General features: G+C 44.8%; 1 protein-coding gene across 3 annotated transcripts in view; it reads right to left on the minus strand.

The window, feature by feature from the left end:
* Positions 1-21,806, minus strand: part of HYCC1 (hyccin PI4KA lipid kinase complex subunit 1) — a 161,092-nt gene that overhangs the window by 102,325 nt on the left and 36,961 nt on the right. The gene's annotated exons all lie outside the window — the stretch shown is intronic.

Consider the following 21,806-nt stretch of genomic DNA (forward strand, 5'->3'; position numbering starts at 1 on the left):
AAAGCTATTCCTTTTGTCATCGTAAGTATTTCTCCTGCACTGGATAAGTAACTCACTCCCTTGGCAAAATATTTTTGAAACACAAATTAAAAAGAAAGAGGAGAAGAAAGATGTACTGATGGAATGGAATCTCTTCTGTCGCAGACAACGCTCTATTATCACTACAAAAGTGTTTGCAGGAGATCCTGAACTCTGTACACTGCGCCACACACGGCAACACAGCTAAATGACTTCCTTGTACTCTTCTCACTTGGGACTTGTTGCTATGTAGAGGTGTCTGAGCGGAGACCAAAGTCATGAGCAAATCTGAGGAGCTGAACACCACCACATAACCAGCTTCCTCATCTCATTCCTCAAGAGCTCACTGCGCATACCTGACAGAGGAAGATCAGAGGGAAATGAGATTGCCAAATCATTCTGGCTTGCATGCAAATACAGTGCAAATCGTGTGCATCGTGGAATTGGATCTATCAAGGCAGTGCATGTGACTGGCTCTATAAAATATGCATGCAAGCTTCAATTACTTGTAACTCACTGGCCAACTCTAAATTCACGAATAGCTGCTGGCATCCGTCCATGCCGTTTAGCACCAGAATCCACTGCATCCCACATGGAGGTGAATGGAAGCGATCGCCACAATGCATTTACCACCAGTTGTGCGAATGCTGCGATCAATCACATTTTCTGAGACGCTGCATGTAGCTTCTAGTGTCATCTGTGGTTTCGTATCCCCCTAGGGGCTCAAAAACGAGACACAAATACAGAATGATGGCAATGGTTGCCAAACGCTTCTGCACGGTAGCAGAAAAGCGTTAAGCATCAGGTAAAAGGCGTCGGCAGCTGGCTGTGTGTGCCAGCCCATAACGCCAACTTCCACCGGATGTATTTTGACACGATTTTCCAATCGCAACACCTCCACCATGATCGTGAAAATCATGGTGCTGTGTTTCCACTATTGTGATGCAAAAACTGTACCTGCTGCATTTTTTGGTCAAGTCATTGGGAATGCAAAAAAAGTATGATTTTTCAATTTCCTCTTCCCAATAAAATTAAAATCCCACATGCAAGCAGGAAAATTAAAAACGCCTAAGAAATGCACACACACTAAAAAATAATAATAAAAAAAAATAAATCAACTCGCACTGTGTTTGCAGTGGGAAAGGGCCCTTTATGCAGTCACTGCAGCACACAGATGGTTTTAAATGTATGATAGATACAACAGCACCCTAGTCACATTTTAGAGTTTGAAAACAAAAATTCTCCCCCCCTTCTTGAAGGGAGATCCTATCTAATCTAGGGGCACCTCACAAAGGGAACGTAGCTCAAAACTTTGTGCCTAAACTAATGCCTGCCTGGTATACACCACGCAATTTCCCACCAGATAGAGTCGAATCAACAGGTCCTATCTGATTTCCAATCTGTTTTTGATCGATTTTCCAATCACTTCTAGACAAAAACGATGGAAAAAACGATTGGAAATCAGATTGAAACTGTCGGAAATAATGGATTCAAACCAACTATCTGAAGGGAAATAGCATGGTGTATAACAGGCAGATATAATGCAGTTTATCTGGACAAAAGCTCTGCTATTCTAATTCTGTATTGTTATACAGACAAATAAAAGGTGCTAGCATATCGCTGCTTTGTGCGCATGGCGTAAGCTGGGTGCGGATGCCTGTGTGTAAGCTTACAGCGCATGGACTAGGTTACTATACTGTATGGGATAAAAATTCTTTCTTACCAATAAAGAAATCAATGGTGGTAACTGAAATTAATATGGACGTTAATTGCAGTGGTAGCTATGAGTGGGTGTTGAGAATTTTATTTTTCTTTGTAAGAACGTGAATGTGTTGTAATACAACGAAAGAAGCAATGTGGAATGTTATGAAATAATAATATGTTGTATGACAAACTAGAGTAATAATGAGTAGATATACTGAATTTCAGTGTATGCAAATGGAAGTAAACCACACTATAAACATAATATACGGCGGAGTCGGCTGTGCATTACAGTTGTGGCTTTGGATCCAACTTGTGAGCAGGGGCGTTGATAGCCCCAAAGATCAGTGGTACATGCCCTGGATCTACTCTGGGTTGCCCCGGATATCTGTTTTTGTTTTTTTCTATAGGAGAATGCTATGAGTTGTGGTGCCTTAATGGGAGGCCTGTAGGAGCATGGGAGGGGGACTACTAGAAGGTCAGGAAATGCTATGGGGGAATTGCAAGATACCTGGTGGCAAGCCAGCCCACCCAGCAGAAAGCCAGAGCAGCCAGCACAGAAGCCAGGTGCCTAGTTATGTTTAAAGGACAACTGTAATGAGAAGAATATGGAGGTTGCCATATTTACTTCCTTTTAAATAATACCAGTTGCCTGGCAGTCCTGCTGATCTATTTGGCTGCAGTAGTGTCTGAACACCAGAAACATTAGCATGCAGCTAATCTTGCCAGATCTGACAAAAATGTCAGAAACACCTGATCTACTGCATGCTTGTTCGGGGGCTATGGGTAAAAGTAGAGGCAGAGAATCAAGCAGGACAGCCAGGCAACTGGCACTGATGCAAAGGAAATAAATACGGCAGCCTCCATATACCTCTCACTACAGTTGTCCTTTAAGTAACACTTATGTGATATGCTGCATTTTTTTTTTGTATTAATGGAGAGGATGGCTTCATCCAACATTTTTCTGGGCAGGTCTACTTAGACTGCTGTTAAGTTCATATACATTTGCCTCCACTCATGACCACACCCACATCCTGGTGCACAGCCCCACCTATTTTCCACATGGAGTGCCCAAAAGTGCCCTAGATCTCTTAGCTTCCTAGCAACGCCCCTGCTTGTGAGGCCTACAAGTGGGGAGATGCAGTAGAAGAAAGTCTCCACCAAGATGGCAGCAATGGTCAGATGGTGTATGGAGTGTGTGAGCAACGGGATGGCAGGAACAGGCAGCATGTGCGTTTACAGTAAATGAGAATGGTGTGCATTATAAAACACTAATAAAAAGTCACACCCTAGGCCACGAACCACCCCAAGCCCCCTCTCTAGTGTCCGAAGGCACAGGAGACACCTGGACTCCTCGACACAGGAGAACACAGGTACAGGGGCTTTATTAAATAGGATGGCTATCATGTGGGCAGTAATGAACGGAAAGCTGCACTTTGAATGGCAGAGGTCTCATGCACAGTAAAGTTTTGGCCAGAGATCCAGACAGGCGACAGAGCAGTGGACATGGAAAGGGTTGCGATGATGATGCAGGTACACAAGTATGTAGGCGGGTATAAGGAATCGGTACATACACTGATCACAGTTCAGTGTGTAGGTAGGTATAAGGGCATTCATGGGAAAAAAGGCACCTGGAATAAAAAAAGCGCAGGGTTTGCCAGTAGTAGAATAGCGCTGACAATAGCAATATTCTACCACTGAATTTCAATAGTAGAATATTGGTAATATTTACCGATATATTACTATGGCTTAACCTAACCCTACTCTCACACAGAACCCTCCCCTGGTAGTGCCTAACCCTAAAACCCTTCCACGATGGTGCCTAACCATGAGATCCCCGCTGGTGGTGCCTAACCCCAAGACCCCCCCCCCCATTGGTGCCTAACCTTAAGACCCTCCCTGGTGGTGCCTCCTGGTTGCTCCTAACCCTAAATCCCCCTCCTAAACCTACCCCCCTTTATCCGCAAAGTCGGCATATGCGGCCATAAAAGGTAAAATTGTGCGCCTGCAAATCGGGCGCCCAATTTTACCTTTATAGCAGCCGTGATCTGCGGAAAATGAGGTAAAATTGGGTGCCCTAAGGTGCTGTCAAGTGAAGCTTTCTTTGAAGGGCAACATATGCGCAGTTGGACACACCTGGAAGATGTAATATTTCTCCAAATAAATACTGTGAAGCAGATGTATCGGCCCACGGCGCTCATTGACGAAAGCAGGCGTCCCTGTGATGAATTTACAGCACATTAAAATAAACATATTACTGTTTCCCCCATTATTCCCCCTCTTAATTTCTCCTATTTTCGCCACTCCCCGCTGCCAATAAATAACGTAATTAATAAAATATAATTTTTAAACCTTTGGGCAAGATGGCTGCAATGAAAAGTGCTTCCAGGTAAGTACACAGTCTCCCTGTACTGCTGTGCATGAGAGATGAGATGAGCTGAGCTGAAGCCACAAGAGGCTGATCTCCCTACCCCTGCTGTCTGAAGCTGGCAGAAAGGTCAGGGATGACTCATCAGATGACTTGCAGCAGCGGGAGGGAGGAACAGCCGCTAGACTGCCTGCCTTTTCCTGCAGCACAATATTCGTCTTAGACGAATAATTAGAAAGGAGCAGGAGAGAGACAGCACAGCTGTTTCTACATGAGACAGGGAAAAAAAGATTAGTACTTATAAAAGAAACATATCTCTTCATTTAAATTGCATTTTGAAAAAGGGCCACAGAACCTCTTTAACACGGGCAGGGATTTGAACGGCAGCAGGGTGAGCGGTCATTTGGCTTGCCCTGCTCACCGGGGGCATACACATAAATGCGCAAATATGGTGTCCGTGGACCCCTGAAAAGTAAGATAGTGGCAATAGGATAACAGAATTTATGGAATTGGTTGATACAATATGCATGCGTTAATAAGTTTAAAAGCATGTGAACTCCATCATGGAGGGGAGTATATGGAGAGGATGCAAGTGTGGATGTGGGCAGTTACACATTGGAAAGGAAGGTTGTAGTGGATGTGGGTGTGACTTGATCAGGTTAAAGGCTGTGTTAATATAATAGGGCAGAGGATGTGGGAGTTAGGTTTCTTCCTTACACAAGGCATTTAGAGCTGGAATCAGGATGTCATATGTGGTGCGGGAAAGGTTTTTATATATATATATGGTGGCCAGGCGTGATCACTGATAGCATTAGAGCATGTTTTTTAAGTGTAGTTCAGAGCTGTGGTGAACATGAGGAACAGTTTATATGGCGGCAAGTGGTGTCATCTGTGGAAGTAACGAGCAGTGGGAGCAAAGATATCAGGAAGACTTCACTGGAACTATGTAGAAAGATATTGTGAAGTAGGCGCAGGGGAAGTTAAGTGTAACTGAAAGGGAGTTGCATAGAAGCAAACGTGTGTAGTATTGTGGTTATGTAAAGCAGGAACATACATTACTTCAGGTTGGGCTGTATTATGAGCGAGAGAGAGAGAGAGAGAGAGAGAGAGAGAGAGAGAGAGAGAGAGAGAGAGAGAGAGAGAGTGTGCCTCCAAGGCAAGTCTAGAGGCACTGTCTGACTTCTATTCAGAAATCAGGAATCTGGACCAGTTCATACTGAAAATAATAAGCATCCCTCACTGCTTTACTAGCTGTGCCCTCCCCCCCTCCCCCCAAATATTCACAACAAAGCAGAGCAGTGTGTGGGGGGGAAAATAAACTACTTTATTAAGATAAAAAGTTCCAGCATTCAGAACTTTATACGTGATCCAACTCAGTCCTGCCACACTGCAGGCACTACACAACATAAAGCAGTTCCATTTTAAACACTGGATACTTATACTTAAAAGATGAATTCCAGCATTGCATACCCCATGCCCCTTTCCCACACTCCGGAGGAGGGAGGAAAAAAAGGTTTTATACCTGTAACACAATAGTCCCATGACCACTTGTCCCTATGCAGCTGGCTATCAGCAGTGGGTCAAGTTAAAGTTCAGATAAGTACCACTTGAAAATCTGTACTATGGCCGGTCCCTACTCCAGAGACTACTAGTAGGACACCACCTCTTGCGTTTACAATGCCTTGCCTCTCAGTTACCTGCACTGCCTCATGGGAGCAGGAGTGGCCCAGACTCCCTGAAGCATGTCAGAGAGGTAGTCTGCATCCAAGCTTTACAAGGGAACAGCACCTGTTATAGATTCCCAAAAAGGTAATTCCGCCTTCATTCTGAACAACTTATCATATGTCTCTGTAGGGAGGCGGCTATTTGCCCAGGATTCCATCAAACATTTTATGGCAGCCAGACATACAAAACACTACCTTATGGACACATTTCATGTTGGACAGCAATAATCTCCATGTACATATAAATTCAGCTGACCCCAAGAACTAAAAATTCTCTAGAAGGGAACCAAGACTTCCTGTACTCATTTTACACTATTTCCATGCAGAAAAAGTTTGCTAAGAGCCTTAGTGTCTGCTGCCAGACTGCTAACAAACCAACCTTGCCACTATCACATTCAACCGATTCTTCGCTCACTTCACCGGCTACCTGTAAAAATGGAGAATACTCTTCAAGACTGGCCTGCTGACATTCAAATCCCTACACAATTTGGGACCTGGATACATGAAGGACTTGCTGAGACTGCACCACACTTCTCACAACCTCAGGTCTGCAGGATCCATAAACTTGGTCACTCCCAGAGTGCACCTAAAAACCTTTGGAGCCAGAACTTGCTGTCATGCTGCCCCTATCATTTGGTATACCCTTCCACACCCCATCCATGGAGTTATTCAAATCCAGACTGAAAAGCCACCCGTTTAGCCTGGTATTTGCAGGCTTATAGAATTCTTCCTCTGTACCACAATTTACCAATCAACCAATTACTGGTCTAAGCCATGATTATTCGCTTTGCGTAGTACAGGAGCAAAGCACTTTACAAATGCAGTTTGCGGTTGTTGACATAAAAATGGGAAAGAAACAGTTTTCAGGGCTCTTTCACAGTAGGAGCGGATCCGTGCGTTTTGACAGACCGCTCCTAGGATGCGTTTAGAAAGATAACATGAAAGTCGATTTGTTCTTTCACATTAGATAAAGCCTTCCATAGCATTACGTTGTAATGAATCTGGGAGCTTTGTAATGTCCAGCGCCAGCGTTTTCCCGTGCAGTGATTTAGAACTACTCAGTGTTGCACCGCAACTTCCCACGTAACGCCGCAGGTCATAACATGTGCGCGAAATCGGTTTGTGCGCGCATTATGTGATGTGAAAAAGCCCTTAGCTGGGTTTTAATTCATAAAATGAGTTTCTCTGAATCCTGATTATCATCATCAGTACTATGCGAGAAGGAAGCTAGAGATTTGCCATTAAAATCTTCAGCCTCCTCTACCTGAATCTGGCACGGTGAAGCGGCCTGAAGCTGAGGGATTGCTTGTATTACACAAGAATGAACAGCTGTGTGAGCATTACACACTCCGCTGCCTCTCACGCTGCACTCTAAGCTTATAAAGCCATTTTATTACCAAGACACCAGGGTTACATCAATCTGGGTTACATCATTCCCATACAAAACAGAAGAGAGAAGATCTCGGAGAAGTATGAGCGCCAATATGAAGAAATTACATCTTAGTTTACCTACAGGAGGTAAACGTGAGCAGTGATCAGGCATTTAATCTTACATGGAATGAAACAAACATTTCCCTACAGTGTTTATGTACTTATACTAAACTACTGTATGTATATGTTACGGCCAGAACCCGCAGTGTGGCCACTTCAAGTTCTGGCTGGCCACTTCGGGTTCTGGCCGGCCAATGTGCGAAGTGGCCGCAGCGCAGCGGCCAATGTGAGAAATGTTTTGTTTACGCCGACTCGCTGCGGCTAAATTGATGACAACTTGCTTAATTTAATGAAATCTAGCCGGCGGCAATGTAATAGATGAAGCCGCCGGCTTTCGCACAGCCTCTCTCCTCTCCCCGATCCCCCCCGCCTCCCATACAATAAATACAATAAGTAGCAGCCAGCGGGGACACGCGTGTCCCGAGAGTCGTTCGTCGCGGCAGGGGAATCCTGCCGTTCCTGCAGAGCGGGTGCTGGCAGAAGCGATGTCTGCAGCCTCCCCGCTCTGCTGCCCCTGCTGCGATGAACGACTCTCCGGCTGCATGTCCCCGGCTGCTACGTATATTGTATGGGAGGCGGGGAGAGGAGAGAGAAGGGGGGGGGGGGGGGGGGGGAGAGGAGAGAGGCAGTGCGAAAGCCGGTGGCTTCATCTATTACATTGCCGCCGGCTAGATTTCATTAAATTAAGCAAGTTGTCATCAATTTGGCCGCAGCGAGACGGCGTAAACATTACATTTCTCACATTGGCCGCTGCGCTGCGGCCACTTCGCACATTGGCCAGCCAGAACCCGAAGTGGCCGGCCAGAACTAGGAGTGGCCACACTTCGGGTTCTGGCCGTAACATATACAATAAATTAACACAAGGCTTTACATTTATGTTTGCTAAAGATTGTTTCTCCTCTGTATGTCAGTGTATATAAGCTGTGTTTTTCAGTTTTTGTCAGGAACCAGTTCAACGAAGGCTTTTTATAAGCCGATAGCTCACTGTTTATTCATCTCTAAGTTAGCCAATTAATGGTATCATCCTGATTCAAAACTCTTTGCTTTCAGTAAGTGTAAATACATTATTTTTTACACGATTATTAAGATACAAGTATGCCAAGTTCAGTATGTTAAACAACAAGTGACACCCATGCTAACCTAGAAATAAAAAAACACATATATAAGTAGATAAATACTAGTTCTACTTACATAACAGATGTATTGCACTGTCCACATTATGATTCCTGTGAATTTTATAAAGTAAAAGCAGTGAATCCTCTTCTAGACAGTTTCCATCTTGGTTAACTTTGACCTCCTCAGCAATACGAAGTACCTTGTAACTGCAACCCAGATGAATATTCCCACCAGGGAGTCAACCAGTCACCACCCGTATCCACCTAGGGTGTACTAACAGTCCAACATAGAAATCAGACTGGGTCTCCACCTGGATTTAAGGCCCGTTGGCCACTTTTATTGTAGATATCACAGTACAAACACACAAGTTTCGACCTCAAGGGTCTTTCTCAAGTGCTTAAGTGATTAAGCACTTGAGAAAGACCCTTGAGGTCTAAACGTTGTGTGTTTGTACTGTGATATCTACAATAAAAGTGGCCAACGGGCCTTAAATCCAGGTGGAGACCCAGTCTGATTTCTATGTTTAACTTTGACCTTCTGACATCATTTCTTCCCTCACTCTTTTTTACTCCTCTTGCTAATTGTGTATTCGTTACCTGCCCTCCTCCCAGAGTCTTCAGACACTCCAACTGAGGTCTATAATAGGAAGTGCACTGTCATTAGAAGGACGGGGAAATAAAAGAAAGAGGGGAATTATAGATAAAAAGACCCCCAGTATGCAACTGTTTGGCAATGGCAAATGCTCCTAAGGTATGTGATAACTCCAAACCATAACGGCACAAAAAGTTTTGAAAGTTTTGAATGCAGGATTGGCATCTTTATCGCTTAATACACTCAGAACAATTGCTGTTGAAATTTGATTTTTATGGTGACAATCTCGCTTTAAAGAGAATCTGTATTGTTAAAATCGCAGAAAAGTAAACATACCAGTGCGTTAGGGGATATCTCCTATTACCCTCTGTCACAATTTCGCCGCTCCTCGCCGCATTAAAAGTGGTTAGAAACAGTTTTAAAAAGTTTGTTTATAAACAAACAAAATGGCCACCAAAACAGGAAGTAGGTTGATGTACAGTATGTCCACACATAGAAAATACATTCATACACAAGCAGGCTGTATACATCCTTCCTTTTGTATCTCAAGAGATCATTATACACAGGCAGTGTGCATAGAGGGGCCAGGAGGGGGGAGATGCATCACAGAACCACAACACTGAAGAACTTGGCAGCCTTCCAGAGCAGGCTGACAAGTCGGACAAGAGAGAGATAAGTTGATTTATTACAGAGATGGTGATAGTAGAACGTGCTGCAGTAAGCCAGAACACATTAGAATAGCTTTTGGAACTTGTAGGATGATAAAAAACAGGATGTAATTTTCTGTTACGGAGTCTCTTTAAGCAGAAGTGGTTAACCCCAAATCACTTCAAAACCCGAAATGCAGAGGACAAAGTTGTTTTTACTGTACAATTGCAGTTTTTTTTTTAAGAATATATAGATGCACATACAACACTTGATATTCTGCCTGCCTGGCACTTGATATTCTGATCAACCTTGATTTTTTCGATCGATTTCTGGCCAAAGTCGGTCGATTGGGAATGCTGGAAAATCTAAGTCACAAATGCTCGATCGGGTACGTGTAAAGGATCTCCATGTCGCATGTGCAGAGACATGTGATATTGGCACCCTCAATGATGCCGCCTTTTAAAAAAAAAAACTTTCTGATATTGTGTAACTTTTGTCACATTTCTCTATAATTTTCTTTTATAAGCTTGTCAGATAAACTCTCCTTTGCCTTCTCTGGTCCATGTTCCTTGTGGGACAAACCAGCAGAGCATCTACCTTTCTCTATTAAAATAGGCTGAAAGAAAAACATCAACACAGGATTTGACTCATCCAAACCAGTAGACGATACCCCTTTCTAATAACAAATATCTACCTTTTCTTGAATAGGTAATCAGGGATGTCTGTGTGGCTGATATTGTGGTGAAACCTCTCCCGTGTGATGCCAAGGCCATGGCCCAGACAGCTTCCTGTTTGCGAACCTGGTTGAATTTTGGGAGATAATCAATGTTATCAACTGCCAACTAAAGGGGCCCGTACCCTGGCTGATTTCAGCCATCGATCAATCAGAAATCGATTCCATCAAATTCTTCATTCGATCGATTTGCGGCCAATTTCGATGGATTTGATCTATCTGACAGGATGGAAATAGCCCATAGAGTTACATTGGATCTAATGGTCCAATAATGAACCTGAAGCCTGGTCCCGGGCATCTTCTCCGCATCGGCTCCCGGCTAGCATCTTCTCCCATCACCTTCCGCATCACAACATCCGGCGTCCGCGTATAACTTTCTGTCACTCCAGTGACAGCGGAAGTTCAAATAGAGCGCCCTCTATTTGTACTTCCGCTGTCATTGCAGTGACACAGGAAGTTATACACGGAAGCCGCCGGATGCCGAAGGTGATGCGGAGAAGATGCCAGCCGGGAGGTGATGCGGAGAAGATGCCGGGAGCCAGCTTCAGGTAATGTATACCTGAGTTGATCGTACGCCGCTAGCGACGCGCTCCCTACCCGCGGGCGATCGACAGTAATTTCCCGCACGGAGGGATCGACGGGATCCATCTACTTCGGGCCGATATAGATCGAAATTTAGCGTTTACCGTGAGCGATGTGACAGCAGATTCGATCACAGTGATCGAATCTGCTGTCGATCGGCGGATAATCGGCTGGTGTATGGCCGGCTTTAAGGGTACCAGCAAATTTTTCTATACCTACATTTGAATTGCTGCCCAGAATTCAGCTTTAAAACATGCTTGCCTTAAAATGTCATGATATGCGAAGAATGTAGCAGTAGGAAAAATACCTTAAACTCCTCGAACAATTTTATACTGTAAACATTACAGGGGATAATTTACCACTGGTTTTACGTGAACTGATGTGTAAACTGTGCTACACCTACAATATAAATCCAATAAAAAGGCATGCTAAACTCATCCTGCACACAGGCTTGCTCAAATAAAATCCTGATTGTAGACTGCTCAGCGGCATTTCGCCATCTGAGAATAATTGTAAACCCCTCCCTCTAGTCACATAAGTTTAAAGCTTTGCTCAAACTTGCATGTGCGGAAACCGAGCTCGTATGTGCACACGCTGTGTGTGGACACCACGTGTATGTATGTGAAAATGCATTTGCGCGTCTCCACGTGATAAAATAAAGAGAACGCAGGCAGTGTCTGTAACAATGCAATTGGCTGTCTGTTACAAATATTGCCTTTGTATGTCCCATTCAATCTGACTGCACATGAACCAACTCCATCTTAAAGAGAACCCGAGGTGTGTTTAAAGAATGTTATCTGCATACAGAGGCTGGATCTGCCTATACAGCCCAGCCTCTGTTGCTATCCCAAACGCCACTAAGGCCCCCCTGCACTCTGCAATCCCTCATAAATCACAACCGTGCTGTGAGGCTGTGTTTACATCTGTAGTGTCAGTCTCAGCTGCTTCCCCGCCTCCTGCATAGCTCCGGTCCCTGCCCCCGTCCCTTCCCTCCAATCAGCAGGGAGGGAAGGGATGCAGGCGGGGACTGGAGTTCTGCAGGAGGCGGGGAGAGCAGCAGACTGACACTATAGAGATAAACACAGCCAGCTCTGACAAGCTGTTTGTCAGCAGCGTGGCTGTGATTTATGAGGGATTGCAGAGTGCAGGGGGAACTTAGGGGGGTTTGGGATAGCAACAGAGGCTGGGCTGTATAGGCAGATCCAGCCTCTGTATGCAGATAATATTCTTCAAACCCACCTCGGGTTCTCTTTAAGAATATTGCCTGCGCACGTCCCAATCCATCTGTTATGATCAGCCTAAAGCTGGCCACTAACAGTCCAATTTCTAGCGAAAAATCGTTCGAGCGACCAGAAATTCTGATCGGATTGGTTGTAAATAATCTCCATTGGTGGACACAATCGATTATGAACGAGTGAAAAAAATGTCGCCCAAATGAATTTCCGTCAAACGAAAATTTGGATTTTCTTGGTGGTCGTGATAGATAGGAAGCAATGATTGGTTAGTTGATGGTGTAGTGAACGATTTTTCGTCCGATCAGAATTTCTGATCGCTCAAACGATTTTTCACTAGAAATTGGACCGTTAGTGGCCAGCTTTAAAGGACAGATGCGACAAGTTTAAAAAATAAATAAAAGATCCACACACCTGGGACTTCCTCCAGCCCCTGGCAGCCGATATGTCCATTGTCGCAGCCGGTGTCCCGGGCTCCTCTTCGTTTAAAGATGCCAACTGGCATTTACTGTGCCCTCCCGACTGCGCTCACATGGTCTTGAGTGTACTGCGCAGGTGCAAAACTACTGCACCTGCACACTCCAGACCACGTCAGCGCGATCATGATCAGTGCTCGTGCAGGCGCAGTACATGCCGGCCTTGCAAAGCCGGCATCTGCAACAGAGGAGACTCCCGGCCCACCGGCTGGGAGCGGAGCTGCGGTAAGGGTACAGGATGGCTGCCAGGTGCTGGAGGAAAGCCCCAGGTACGTAAATCCTTTTTTTCCTCTCAGGCCTTCTCTTTAAGGTGGCCACTAACCATACAATTTGCTGAATGATGGTTTAGGACAGATTCTTCATATAAACGATGGGAAATGATCATCCAATGAGAATCCACCATGAGGTGGTTGAGTAGTCCAAAACCTGTCAGTTATGTCAGTATTTAACAGCTTACTTTTTTCACTGTAGTGGTCCTTTAATGTGTTTGGAAGAATGGGCATGTATTCGCCCCAATTGTCCATTAAAAAGCACGGCCACCAGTGCCGGATTTACCATAAGGTACTGTAGGCACGTGCCTATAGGCGCCTGATGATAGAAAGACGGCTCACTCCCCTCCCTGAGCGCCTCTCTCCCTCCTTTCCTGTGCAGAGTCCCGAGCAGAGTGTAAACGAGAGGTTACTCACCCTGCTCTCTGCATTACACTGTGAGATCTCCCCCCAGTCAGGGGCACCTCTAGCTACTTAACCTCCTTGCCGGTCTAAAAAATCCGGCAAGGAGGCAGCGCTGCACTTTTTTTTAATTTTTTTTTTTTTTAAATCATGTAGCGAACCCAGGGCTCGCTACATGATAGCCGCTGAGCGGCGGCATCCCCCCACCCACTCCGATCGCCTTCGGCGATCAGAGTATGCAGGGAATCCCGTTGAGAACGGGATTTCCAGCAGGGCTTCCCCGGTCGCCATGGCGACCGGGCGGGATGACGTCACCGACGTCATGGACGTCAGAGGGAATCCCGATCCGCCCCTTAGCGCTGCCTGGCACTGATTGGCCAGGCTGCGCAGGGGTCTGGGGCGGGGGGGGGGGGCGGCTCGGCGCGGCGGGTAGCGGCGAATCGGCGGCGATCGCGTACTACACGCAGCTAGCAAAGTGCTAGCTGCGTGTAGGAAAAAAAAATTATGCAAATCGGCCCAGCGGGGCCTGAGAAATCCTCCTGCGCAGGTTACCCCGAACTGTGTTCGGGATAACCGGCAAGGAGGTTAATACTGAGTGTACCTCTGGCTACCTAATACTAAGGGGCACCTGTGATGGGCAAGGGAAGTAAGAAAGGGACAGCCAGTACACTGTGGTGGGGGTTGTAGGTTCATGGAGGGAGAAATCTAAGGTGCCAGAACATCTGTGTCTATAGGCTCCTGTGACGTAAAACAGGGCCTGACGGCCACACTGCGTAAGAAGCCTTGCGTCTGCGCAATAGCAAGGAGCTGCTTGGGCCTAGTGGAAAAAGCAGAGCTCCGGGCTACTGCACAGGGGCGAGGCATCCTGCACCTACACAGTGCAGCCACGCTCACTCATAGATGACGACCTTGTGGTGTCCAGCGGTGGTCTGAAGGAGAAAGTGAACACTCGAAGTTGCTGAAGACAGAATATACATTTGTACTGTAACACTGATGCATCTTGTTTGAAATAAAAATCTGATAGAGGTTCTGATCCTGCCCCCTCTATCCAGTGTAGCTCCATTTTATCACACTACCCTCAACAACTAGTGCACTGACAGATCCCTTCCATCAGTTTATATGGAGGGATGGACAGAATAGTCCCACTGGCTCAGAAAACAGTCAGTGCTCCTCTTATGCTAATAAAGCTGGCCTATTAGCATACATGCTCCAAATCGCATCAAGCTGTCTCCCAATATTGCAGGGCAAAAGAGAGGCTGTGGTGTTTTGTCTCTGGTAACCCTGGAAAATCATGACTCAAATGGTTTCCTCTTAATATGCTATGAATCACAGCACAGTTCACAGAACATATCTACCAATAATGCAAAGGACACATTTCTCAGTAATGGGCAGAAAACCATTACACATACAAGCACCCTTCTAGAGAGGAAGCAGCTAATATTGTGTCCATGACACAGAATACAGCAAATCATATCAGGGTTCAGCATGAAGAGAACTGTAATAATGTACAGTAGTACTTTGTACACATGCTGGAATCGGCTGATCTCGGCTATATATCCACAACTGGCACAATGATGTAGTGCTGGCATTTCAGCTGCTGTCTACTGCAAGGCCACAGCACTAAATATCATTCAGTCTCTCACAAAAGCCTGTCAGTAACGCACAGGAAAAGGGAAGAGCTTCATACCATGGCTGTTGTGATGGAAACCACCAGTGTCTATGCAGTATTAGCACACAAGGCTAGCCCTTGCCTCATAATGCTTTGCATAAAACCTGAACAGAGCCAATATCTGAAAACAGGAAGCACTTGTATTATACACACCACTTTTACAAAGGCACCTAAATAAGTAATTTAGATAGTGTTCTTAAAAGTTAAAATCAATCACAATAATGTAGCTCTAATGCTACAAAGGAAATTTACTGTTGCTCCCAATGCCTTCAATCAATATTCTCCAATCACTGGCAAGTTAATCGATAGGAAAGGAGGCAGTGAAAAAATGATTGCCAGAGATGAGCGAATTGATTGAATCTGCTGGAAAAATTTACCCATGTATGGCAACCTTATCACACGGCTTTAGAGCAAACCAGAAGGGAAAATAAGCTTATGAGATGATGAATTGTATGTGTAGTACAGATAAGTGTGTTTTTTTTTCACTTCAGGTTTGCTTTAAAATAAACACAAATGTAAATCTGTATAAAAATGGACTTCAGTCCACAATGTGAGAAAACGGGACAGGATTCCTTTGTATGATAGAAGCTCATATCTCTGTAATGTAGCAAAGTGCACATGCCGTGTTTTCATACACAATCGTGCGAGATAACAGCTCAGTAAAACTAACCGAATCACAACAAAGCTGCTTGTCATTGTTTTTGCTGCATTACCAAGACATTTATATAAGTGAGACCATAGCTCCCAACTTGTCCCTCTTTGGGAGCCCTGTCCCTCTTTCTTTCTCATTTGTCCCTCATTCAGGACTTTGTCCCTCTTTCTATGTAAATTATATATATATATATTTTTTTTTTTTTATTTTTTTTTTATTTTTTTTTCTCTACTAAAAAAATGTGTTTGACTAAACTTTATTCCCATCCTTTAAATTGAGATATTACTAATTTTAAAATGTTAATATGAAGGAAAATGAACCAGGACAGAGAGGACCAGTGTGGTTTAAATTATAAAACACCACATTTTTCTTATGAAATCTTTATGGTATGCGTGTCTAGGGGTGTGACAGAGGCATGATCAGGGGTGTGGTATGGGCATGGCATAAGTGTCCCTCTTTCAGCCGTGTCTGAGTAATGCAGCGGTGTTTGTGCCCAGTTCTTGCTCTGCCTGCTTATGTTGGACTTTATGTCAGTTTTGTATAGATCTTTGTGTAACCTTTCACATGTCATTAGCCAGCTCATCTTGGTTTAGTTACAGCAGTTACCATACCTCTACTGTTACCGGTTGTGCACTTGTTGCACACTGTGCATATATATATTGCTATTTAAGCTGAACCTACAGATGATGCTGAGCTTTGTTTTCTACTGCATAACAGCAATTTGTTTACAGGTTTGTGATTGAACTTGTTGGTCTATTTGTATACAATATACCCCCTTTGCATTAGAAATCGCATGGTGTGCGTGTCTTTTTATATATTTAAGTGTCCCTCTTTCTCATCTCAAAATGTTGGTAAGTATGGTGAGACACCCAAATATATACTGTAATATGGGAGAGACAAACATAGCAACAAAAAATCCTGATGCATGGAACCACATGAAATGTATAAATACCCATTTCAAAAGGACATAGGCAGTGTCTCCCCAGAATCTTTTTCCAGCCGGGAGACACGAAAAAAGTATTCAGGTGAGGCAAGATGACAGAATGAAGGGCCAGTACTTCTCTGCACAATTCTGCTTACAGTTGAGGAGGTGAGCCGATGACAGCCGGGTGCTCACCAAATCTAGCCGGGTGGTCCACCCGGCTAAAAGAGCCTCGGGAGAATACTGATAGGTTTATGCAATATCAGCTAAAACCTTACTGGTCACCAGTTACAGAAGGGGAGCTTCTCTACCTCCTTTAGGGCTGGGATCTACTACGGATGCTTTGAGGCAATCACAAAGCACCCGCGATTTGCTAAATCGTGGAAGTGCCACAATTCCATGGAAATTACCAAAGTGATCACAATTTGGCTGCTGTAGCCACTAATGCAATTGTTCCGGGATCAATTACAAAATGCTACAAGCAGAGATTTGCGATCGCAATGCTGCTAGTGGGTTCACTCCCATAGGGATCCACTGCAATTGGAATTTGCTGATCACCGACAAGCCAGTGGATCCCAGCCCTTAGATTGTAAGCTTGCAAGGGCAGGGCTCTCTCATCCTTTTGTGACTTGGCATTTGACAAATGTAACATGATGATCAAATGTACAGCAATGTTATTACTAATTTCTACCAATTCTGGATTTTGTACCAATGTCTATATTTTGTGTATAGCACTGTCCATGAAGATCTCCATTAGTGTGATACATTTGAAACGCAATTTTTCCTAATCGCAACTATTGTGCCTGCTGCATTTTCCGTACACTTGAGCTGCAGTCAAAAAAAATCACAAATACAAATACACCGCAATTGAGCCGTAACACCTGCCACCCGGGCAAAAATCACCATAGTGGAAAGTGGGAAATATGCAGTGCAAAACAGCCCTAAGGGCTTCTTCACACTACAAGAGCTTTTCTGAGCGCTTTGTGATTTTAAAAGCTGTTGCTAATGTTATCCTATGTGTGTGTTCTCACTGGAGCAATGTGATTTTGTAAAAATCCCCCATAGCATTACATTAGCAAGAACTTTTAAAATGTCTAGTGCTTAAAAAGCCCTTGTAGTGTGAATCAGCCCTTACACTTCATTTTAGGAGGAGGTTTCGGGGAGGCCGTTGCGAGCAGTAGTATTTAGGTAACGGTTTGGTTTGGCAATGGAGCTGAGGTTTTGAGTTGCATCAGGCCGCTAAATACAAAAACACATCATAGTGGTTCGCCCCCATAAATCTAAATGTAAATCCACTCTCCAACCTTGCTTTTTTATCATGGACTGTGCCTATGCCAATCTCCCTAGTAGCGTAAAAAACAATAACTGTGCTAAATTTAAATACTTGAGATGTGTAATAAGCAGTGTGGTCATGTGACCAGCGCTGCAGCTCTCTTGTCTGCCTCATTTCAAAATTCAGCAATGGCATCCTCCTCGTTTCTCCCATGACTGCTTTACTTTAAAGGGAACCTAAACTGAGGATATGGATCTTTCCTTTTAAAATAATACCAGTTGCCTGACTCTCCTGCTGATCCTGTGTCTCTAATACTTTTAGCCACAGCCCCTCAACAAGCATGAAGATCAGGTGCTCTGACTGAATTCAGACTGGATTAGCTGCATGCTTGGTTCAGGTGTGTGATTCAGCCACTACTGAAGCTAAAGAGATCAGCAGGGCTGCCAGGCAACTGGTATTGTTTAAAGGGAAAAATCTACATCCCTCTCAGTTTAGTTTCCCTTTAAAGGACACCTGAACTGAGAGAGATATGGAGGCTGCCATATTTATTTCATTATTTTTTTTAACTGTTTCTTCACTGTCCTGCTAATGCCCAGTCTATAAAAAAAAAAACTTTTAGCCAGAGACCCTGAACATGCATGCAGATCAGATGTTTCTGACTGAAGTCAGACTTAATGTAGTTGGACTTCAGGTGAAAGCCTCATGCTTGTTTCAGATGTGTGACCCTGATACTACTGCAGCCAAAGAGATCAGCAGGACTGCCAGGCAACTGGAATGGTTTATAAGGAAATAAATATGGCAGCCTCCATATCCCTCTAACTTCAGGTGTACTTTAAAGGGATCCAAGCAGCTCCTGGCTTCAAATAGCTGCAAGGGATGCCATTGTTCAGAAGCTTTACCCCTGCTGTTTTACAACTAGCATTGTCCAGGCTAGGTGTGAAATTCTTCAACTGTAACTGATGTTTTCAGTTTGAAGTACAATGGGGGTTTGTTTGTGGTCAATAAAGTCTAATGAGGTGATTTCTTATCTGTTTTCTACCATCTCCTGCTCAGTGACCTCAGGTCCTTTAGGGATGGACAAAGTGGCTATTTTAACTTAGATGTAAAAAAAAAATGAGGCAAAATGAAAGGTTTTTTTTAATAATAAATCACATTTTTAGAATGCATTTTTAATTTGCTATAGAGCTGCCCTGGGTGTTAAAAATGATGCTCGGTTCACATTAAAGTGAAGCGGTTTTAAAAATAAAAAACAGATACTCACCTAAGGAGAGGGAAGGATGTGGGTCTTATAGAGTCTTTCCGTTCTACTCACGGTGTCCTCGTTTCCCCGAAGGCTCAACTGTTTGTATCTCCCGCCACGGGAGACTTCAGCAGTCTTCGGAAGCACTCATGCTCCAGAAGACCAGTGGCTCTGTACTGCACACGCGTGAGTGCTCGAGAGAGGGCGCTGGCGTGTGCGCAGCATGGAGCAACCAGCCTTTGGGAAGCCCGAGTGCTTCCAAAGAATTTCAAACTCTCCGCCAACCCAAAGGAGAGCAGTCCACGACCGAAAGGGGGAACCTGCGGGGGAACTCAGACAACGGGAGAGGAGAGGGAAGGCTCCATAGGACCCAGAGCCTTTTCTCTTAATAGGTATCTATTTTTGTTATTTAAAACAAACACTTCAGGCTCCCTTTAAAGGACTTACGAGGCGAATAAGGTAAAAAAGTTATATACCCATTCTGTTTTATGACCCTTAGGGGACGCCATCCGCATCCCCCCTTTTCATTACATAAAACACGCGAGACTGCCGGTAAAGAGATCAGAGCTGGGGGAGGACGTAGAGCTGTGCACTTGCGGCTATGAGAACTGCGCAGCCGCGGCCGGACCTGACGCCCATCTTTAGTGGGGAAGCTAAGGACGACCCGAGGGATCGGATCGGGACCCCCACCCCCCCCGAGCCTGGACATTGAAATAGAAACGCTGCGGAACGGGAGATTCGGATGGCGTCCCCTAAGGGTCATAAAACAGAATATGTATTTAACTTTTTTTACCTTATTTCGCCTCGTAAGTCCTTTAAGGTCTCGTTCCAACCAGAACGGCATCAACCGCAAGAAGCATGGATCCACAACTGTAGATGCAGGTGAGAAAAGGGCCCATTTTTGCCAAGTGGGGACAGATCCTCGAGTGAAAATCAATGCATTTTATTTATAAATTCCTTATCAAATTGGAGTGCAGATGAAAGCAGCAGATTGGGGAGACTGCCAGTGAGGGCGCAGAGCAATGCTCCAGAGGCAGGCCTGCCAGGAAAGCACTTGTAAAGAACCATTCTTCTAATTATTGTGTTAGAATAATGAGTCAGTGAAGCATGCAGGGCATTTATTAATTTAACATGGGAACATTTCAAAATGCTGGAATAATTACAACTTGCCCTCTTCCTGAAAATTAACACTTTGCAGGGAAAACCGCTTACTCTGGTTTAAAAGTCTAACCCCAGCTGCAAATGCTTTCCTAGGCCGGTGTGTAGGCGCTCCGCAACTTATTACTGTGCATTTATATAACACATCTTCAGTAGCACATTACCGAGTATATATAGTCATGTCACTTTAACTGTCCCTCTGAGAGACTCACCATCTAATTGCTACAATAGTCAGTCACAATCTAATCCCTGTCATATGCTGGGCATACACGGCTCGACGCAGGCTTATCAATCGAGCCGCTGATGGCTCGATTGATAATATCCGACGTGTCCGATCACCGCGGGGATCGATTCCGCACTCGATACCCGCGGGCGGAAAATAGCGGCAAATCGAGCGGAAGATAATAAGCGCCGGCGGGGACGAGCGGGAATCGATCCGGGTGGACGCAGCGGGAGTCGATCCGGCGCCTTATCGGCCGCCGGATCAACCTGTGTATGCCCAGCATTAGTCATAATATAATCTCTACCCTAGTCATAGTCACAATCCAATCCCTACCCTAGTCATAGTCACAATCCAATCCCTACCATAGTCATAGTCACAAACTAATCCCCACCATAGTCACAATCTAATCCCTACCATAGTCACAATCTAATCCCTACCATAGTCATGTCAAAATCTAATCCCTACAATATTAGCAATCTAATCCCTACCATAGTCACAATATAGTCTAATATAGTCACTAGCTAATATGTACCATAAGCACAATCGAATGCTTACCATAGTCATAGTTTAACCCAGGCATGGGCAAACTTGGCCCTCCAGCTGTTGAGGAACTACAAGTCCCACAATGCATTGCAGGAGTCTGACAGCCACAGTCATGACTCATAAAGGCAAATGCATTGTGGGATTTGTAGTTCCTTAACAGCTGGAGGGCCAAGTTTGCCCATGCCTGGTTTAACCACTTTATCCACCACTACAGTATATCTACGTCCTCTGTGACTTAATCTAAGCCACGAGGACGTAGATATAAGTCTTGTAGCAGAAGCAGTGCTGTGCAGGATTGGGCTTGCTCATGTGCACACTTTCGGCACTATGGCCTAGTGCACACCGAGCGGATTTTGGAGCGATCCGCCGGCCGCATCCGCCTGGAAAAACGCTTGGCTAATGTATTGCAATGGGATGGTGCACACCAGCGGTTTGAGGTTTTTGCCAAGCCGCAAATGCGCCTCCTGCTGCGCGTTTGCGGATTTCGGAAGCGTTTCGTCCTCAAAGTATAGGAAAAACGCAAACCGCTCTGAAAAACGCTACTTCAGAGTGGTTTGCCAGACATTTTTGTTACAGAAGCTGTTCAGTAACAGCTTTTACTGTAACAATATGTGTAATCTGCTACACAAAAACGCACCCAAAACCGCTAGGTATGTTTAGAAAACCTCTCTAAACATACCTAGAATCGCTCTGAAATCAGCTCCCAAAACCGCTAGCGTATTGCGGATCTGCTAGCGGTTTTGGTGTGCACTGGGCCTATCTGATGCAGTAATAA

This window comes from Hyperolius riggenbachi, chromosome 5 (assembly GCF_040937935.1).
Source record: "Hyperolius riggenbachi isolate aHypRig1 chromosome 5, aHypRig1.pri, whole genome shotgun sequence".
Classification (NCBI taxonomy): domain Eukaryota; kingdom Metazoa; phylum Chordata; class Amphibia; order Anura; family Hyperoliidae; genus Hyperolius; species Hyperolius riggenbachi.